The sequence below is a fragment of the Castor canadensis genome, chromosome 11 (assembly GCF_047511655.1).
Source record: "Castor canadensis chromosome 11, mCasCan1.hap1v2, whole genome shotgun sequence".
NCBI classification, from domain to species: Eukaryota; Metazoa; Chordata; class Mammalia; order Rodentia; family Castoridae; genus Castor; species Castor canadensis.
Window position 1 is genome coordinate 92,818,480 of NC_133396.1, and position 6,302 is coordinate 92,824,781.

The following is a 6,302-nucleotide window of genomic DNA, read 5'->3' on the forward strand; positions in this document are numbered from 1 at the left end:
GGTAGCTTATTTGTCAAAACAACTTGATATCCTATCCTGAGGCTGGCTGCTTTGCTTGTGCATGCTGGAAGCCACCATTGTCCTAGTAGTAGAAGGAGACAAGCTTACCTTAGGGCAAGAACTCACCATCTGGGTTCCCCACTTCATCCTGACTCTCAAGGAGTATGAGGGAAATTATTGGCTGACCAACTCTCAGATGGTCACATACCAGAGTATGCTATGTGAAAACCCACACATCTGGCTGAAGGTTGTTAAAACTCTAAACCCAGCTACCCTATTGTTGGCTGACTCAGGCTCCCTGGAATATGATTGCTTAGAGGTCATGGATGAAGTTTTCTCAAGCCAGCTGGATCTAACTGATCAGCCTATCAGCCATCTGGATGTTGAATATTTCACAGATGGCAGCAGCTTTGTCTGGGATGGCATGCGCTTTGCCGGGTACGCAACTGCAACTCTGAACTCAGAGTTGTTCCTGTGTCCCTTAGCTAAATGGGACCCACGGTGCACACCAGAACACTTAGAAGGGAAGCTTTCTACCGGTTGGATGGTGGAAGTTTGCCGATGGTCGCATTGTCATCTCTGAGTCACTGGCTCCCACATTTGTCAAGCAGTTCCATGAAGGAACCCACTCAGGGCAAATGACCCTTAAGACTACCCTGGCCTGATCAATACTTCTATGTCCCTAAGCTCTCCAGCATAAGTAAGACAGTGTGTGAAAGATATAGCATGTGTGCCAAAAACAATCCCAGGCAAGGGCCAAGGGCACTGCCTCAGGTGCAGAGCACTGGCAGAACTCCTCTGGAAAGCTTGATTGTGGACTTCACTGATACGCCACAAGCTTGAGGATGCAAGTATCTGTAAGTGTTTGTACCTTTTGAGGATGGGTGGAAGCCTTCCCCACGTGGACAGAGAAGGCCCAAGAGGTGGCCAGATGCCTGCTAAAGGAGATCATCCCTTGGTTTGGGATACCTGTGTCTATAGGGTCAGAAAATGGGCCAGCCTTTGTGGTGCAGCTGGTAGCTAAGGGCTTAGGAATCACCTGGAAGTTGCATACAGCCTACTGCCTCCAAAGTTCAGGAAGAGTAGAACATATGAATAGGACTCTAAAATTACAACTGGGAAAAATAGTTACTACCTATAACATTACTAAGGATCAGGTCTAGTCCCATGAAGCCGACAGGGCTTTCACACTTTGAAGTCTTGTATGGATGCCCGCCCCCACTTAATCAAGAGTATATGAGGGGACCTCAAAGAAATAGGTGACCTCATCTCGAGACAACAAATGCAGGCCCTCAGGTTGACTCTTTCAAAAATCAATGACTGGGTCTGGGAGAGATTTCCTATTAGCCTGACAACCCACAACACCCTTACAAACCAGAGGATGCTGTCTGGCTGAAAGAATGAAATGTCCAACAATTAAAACCCCATTGGAGGGGCCCTTTTGTTGTTATTTTGTCTACCCCCACCACAGTTAAGGTAGCAGAAATTGCTCCCTGAATCCACCATAGCTGAGTAAAGCCAGCCTCCCTTGAGTGAGAGTGCATCCCTGTCCCAACCTCACCATGAAAAGTCACACTCTGGAACATCTGCACCCTGCCTTGGCAGGACCCCCACCCCCACTCCAGGATGTCTGGCTATCTCCAGGCAGTGGGATGACAGCCTTGCTTTACTCACACTCTGGAAACTGACTAATCTATGCATGACCGAAGATTGAGGAATCACCTGCCTCTCCTAAATGATGGGTCTTTTCCATGTTTTCTTCTTGTTAAACTTAGTTTTCTGCGGGAATCTCCAAACCTCAAACTGTAATTTATGCATACATACTACCTGGGCAGGAAATGTTGTCACCAGGACAGTGAAGACACTGTTATCAGTTCATGCACCCACAACCATACCATCTATTCGGTGTGCTTCCATGGTAATCAGCATATCTGTTTCAACCCCACCTACTGCCCTCGGGAGCAGTGGTTGGAGGTCTGAAGCTTTCACAGCACTGGGGAACTCATTACCTGTATCAGGGTTAGTGACCCTAATGAGCCTGTGTCTATATATTTTGATGTGTGTGCTGCAATAGCTAAAAACACTGCTATTTGGGGCTATTGTGGAGGCCTAGCCTGAGAAAGGACCTATAGACTAAATGACAGAAAACAACCCACATGCCAGTTATTGCAGGTCCTGTGAAGAACTCTATTGCCCTTATTGGGGCTGTGAGGTATGGGCAACTTGGCAGAGGAAAGGGGTTACTGCCTTCTCCAGAAAGGGGAAGCAACTTCTGACTGCACTCTTGGCACCTGTAACCCTGTAAATTTTACCATTTTTCAATCTCAGTGAACCCAACTGGGAGGTTGGTCAGGTAATTGGCATTTTCATTAATGGAAAGGGTGTAGACCCTAGCATCTTGCTACAGTTCAAGCCTATCACAATCACCCATGAGGGCTCCTCATACCAAATCTTTCACTCCTTTTATGAGGAAATGCATAGTGAGTTTCCTATCTCTATCAAGACCAAAAATCTGTTCCTCTCACTAGCCAAATCCATAGCCCAAACACTAAATGTCACCTCATGTTATGTTTGTGGGGGAGCCAAGCTGGGAGACGATTAGCCATGGGAAGCTAAGGAGCTGGACCCATAGGAGCCCTTTAATGAGACCACCTTCCCAAATCATGGGAAAAGGATATGGCTCCTAAAAACTACTTTTTTCTGTTGTAATTTTTTTTATTTCTTTTATTCATATGTGCACACAATGTTTAGGTCATTTCTCCCCCCTTCCCCCCCTTCCTTCCCCCCTGCCCCCTTCCCTCTCACCCCCACCCCCTCACTACCAGGCAGAAACTATTTTGCCCTTATCTCTAACTTTGTTGAAGAGAGAGTATAAACAATAATAGGAAGGACCAAGGGTTTTTGCTGGTTGAGATAAGGATAGCTATACAGGGAGTTGACTCACATTGCTTTCCTGTACATATGTGTTACATTCTAAATTAATTCTTCTCAAACTAACCTTTTCTCTAGTTCCTGGTCCCCTTCTCCTATTGGCCTCTGTTGCTTTAAAGTTTCTGCATTAGTTCCTCTGCATTGAGGACATCAAAGGCTATCTTGTTCCTAAAAACTTCTGTCGTTGGGAATTACTGTATCTCCTGCCCAAGAGGCAAGTTCTCCACTCTGGTAGGGGATTTAACTTGTTTAGGACAGAAGTTTTACAATGACACCACTCAAAAGACCCAAGAGTGGGGAACTCCAAACCACATGGAACACCAGCCCCACCTGTTGGCCAACTTCTCTGATCTCTGGGCAGCTTGGGACAATCTCACAGCAAACATAGACTGGTGGGTGCCCAGGTGGCTACACTGGGTCTGTGGGAAGCAAGCTTATATGGTGCTATCCAGCAGTTGGTTCAGGTCCTGCATACTGGGCATATCCGTCCATCCTTTTTCTTGCTCCCCCTCACACAAGGGGAAAGGTTGGGAATTTTCATATGTGAGGAAAAAGTAAGTAGAACAAGATGGGTTGCCTTACAAATTGGCAATTGAAAGATAATGAAAGACAGTGAATCATTCAGTATTATGGTCCTGCCACTTCTGCAGAAGATGAGTCCTATGCCTATCACATCCCAATTTATATGCTCAACTGCATTATTTGGCTCCAGGCAGTAGTTGAAATTATAACTAATGAAACTGCAAGAACCCTTGACATATTGGCCAGATAACAAAGGTACACCATGCAATATCCCAAAATTGCCTAGCCTTAGACTATTTACTTGCTTCTGAAGGAGGTGCATGTGGAAAATTAAATCTAAGTAACTATCGTTTACAAATTGATGATAAAGGAAAGGTCATAGAAGAAATCACAGACAAAATGAGGAAGATTGCCCATTTTGCTGGATGACCTGGAAGACTGCTCTAGGTCATCCAGTCCTGGAGAGGATAGAATCCCAATGACCTGTTTGGAGGTTGGTTATCTGCCTTGGATGGATTTAAGGGCCTGATAGGGGCAGTGGGCTCTTGTCTTGGGAACATGTTTAATATTACCCTGCCTAGTTCCTTTGGTATTGTGGTCTGTCAGGACCATTATGGAGGCCACTATAGAAAAGAAAACAGCCATCCATGTAATAATGCTGTGGAAATACAAACCCCTAAATCAGGATGATGCTCTTTGACTCTAGATGGGTCTGAGCATCAAAGGGGAGAATTATGTAGCAGGGGGTGGGGATGACATGGCAGAAACCTGAAACTTAAACTGAACCTGAAAATGGTCACATAGCACTGAGAATGAAGTAGCCAATGAAATTACAAATAACCATACATGGGTTAAACTTTGTTTCTTGCTTTTATAATCTGCTTGTAAGAGTATATAAGGCAAGGCCCCTTTGTTGTGGGGGCTCAGTCTTTGGATGTGAATTCTCTGAATCACTCCCAGCATGCCAATAAACATTGCTTCCTGAAAAGCCTTGGTGTCCCATTTCCCTGGTTGAATATCCCACAATAATCTTAATAATATTGCCTTCCAATATACAAAAACAATATGTGTTTTAGTACAGCAATGCTTTGTAGCTTTGTAGCTTTTTAATGCAAGTCATTCATTTCCTTGTTTAAACTTAATTTTATTTTTTTGGATGCTATTGTAAATGGAAATATGTTTCTTTTGGGTTGTACAGAAACACAAATGATTTTGTGCTTTCATCTTACACCTTGCATCTTAGCTAAATTTATTAATGCTAGCAGGATTTCTGTGGATTATTTACAATTTTCCATAGGCTCATGTCATCTTTGAGGAGAGATAGTTTTACTTCTCACTTTCCAAATCAGGTATCTTTTCTTTTTTGTTACTTATTCTGGATCAAACTTCTATTATAATATCAATAACAGCTGTGAAAGTGGGCATCCCAGCAGGCATGGTGCTCACATCTATAATCAAAGCTACTTAGACAAAGGAGTATCAGGACTTGAGGCCAGTAGATGAAAAAAGTTAGGGAGAGACTGTCTCAAAAAACAAGCGAGGCATACTAGTTCACATCCATAATCACAGTTACTCTGGAGGCAGATCCAAGGCAGCGTCAGGGGAGGGGTAGAAAAGAATGAGACCCTGAGTTCAAACTCCAATACCACTTCCCCCCAAAAGAAAGTGGGCATCCTCATCTTGCTCCTGATTCTAAGTGGAAAACTTTTATTTTTTCAGTTGAGTAAGATGACAGCTGTCTTTCTAATGAGTGCCATATATCAAGTTATGGAAGTTCTACTTCTATTCCTCTATTCTTCTAGTCGGTTTTTTTTAAAAAAAATTGTTCCTTTTTTATTAGGATATACTCATTATACATGGGGGATTCATTGTGACAATTTCAAATAAGCTTATATTGGACATTGATTAGATCACCCCATCTCTCCCCATCCTACTTAAAACTATTACAAGAGGTTTTGTTGCGGGAGTTTGCTAGCTGAGATACGGGACTCTTGAGGCAATTAGCAGGAAGCAACGTTTTATTGTGCCAGCACAGACTCAGCAGACTCATGCACAAAGGCTGAGCCCTGAGGACAAAGGGGTCTCACCTTATATACCCAGGCAAGCAGGTTACAGAAGCAAAAAGCAAGGTCTAATCCATATATGGTTATACTTAATTTTATTGGCTACTTTATCCTAGTGCTACATGACTTTCCCCTTCCTGGTGCTATGTGACCTTCCTCATGTTCAGATTTCTCAGGTTTTATCTCTCTGCTATGCCATCCCTACCTCCTTGCTACTTTCTCAGGACTCAGGCCTAGGCTGTTTTCTTCTGATCCTCCATCCTCCCATCCCCTGCTACAGTTTCTTTGTTCTATGTTGTATATGAAGTCCATCAACCATATTCCCTCACCTTAATCTTCTTCGTTCACCCTCCCTGCCCCCCCCAACACTGTACCTATTTTACAGTTCTGTATTTCATTATTAATATCTAAGTCAATGTTCAAATGTATCCCCACTGTGATATACTTTACTTTGGCCCATTCAACCCCTTCCATTACTCTCCCACCTCCCATTTTTCAACAGCTTTCAATACATATTTTTGTTTCCTCCACCTTCACAGATGTTTTATGATACTGTTCATGCTCTATTGCTCTTTTACTTTCCCTCCTTCCCCGAGTTCCATGGAGTATTACCACTATTACGAACATGCTCTATATATGAGTTTTTATATGACCATTCTGTTTCTGTGTATGTTTATCTTTTGGATTTATCTTCCACATATGACAGAAAACATACAGTCTTTTTCTTTCTGAGCCTGGCTTACTTCATTTAACCATCATGTCCTCCAATTTCATCCATTTACCTTC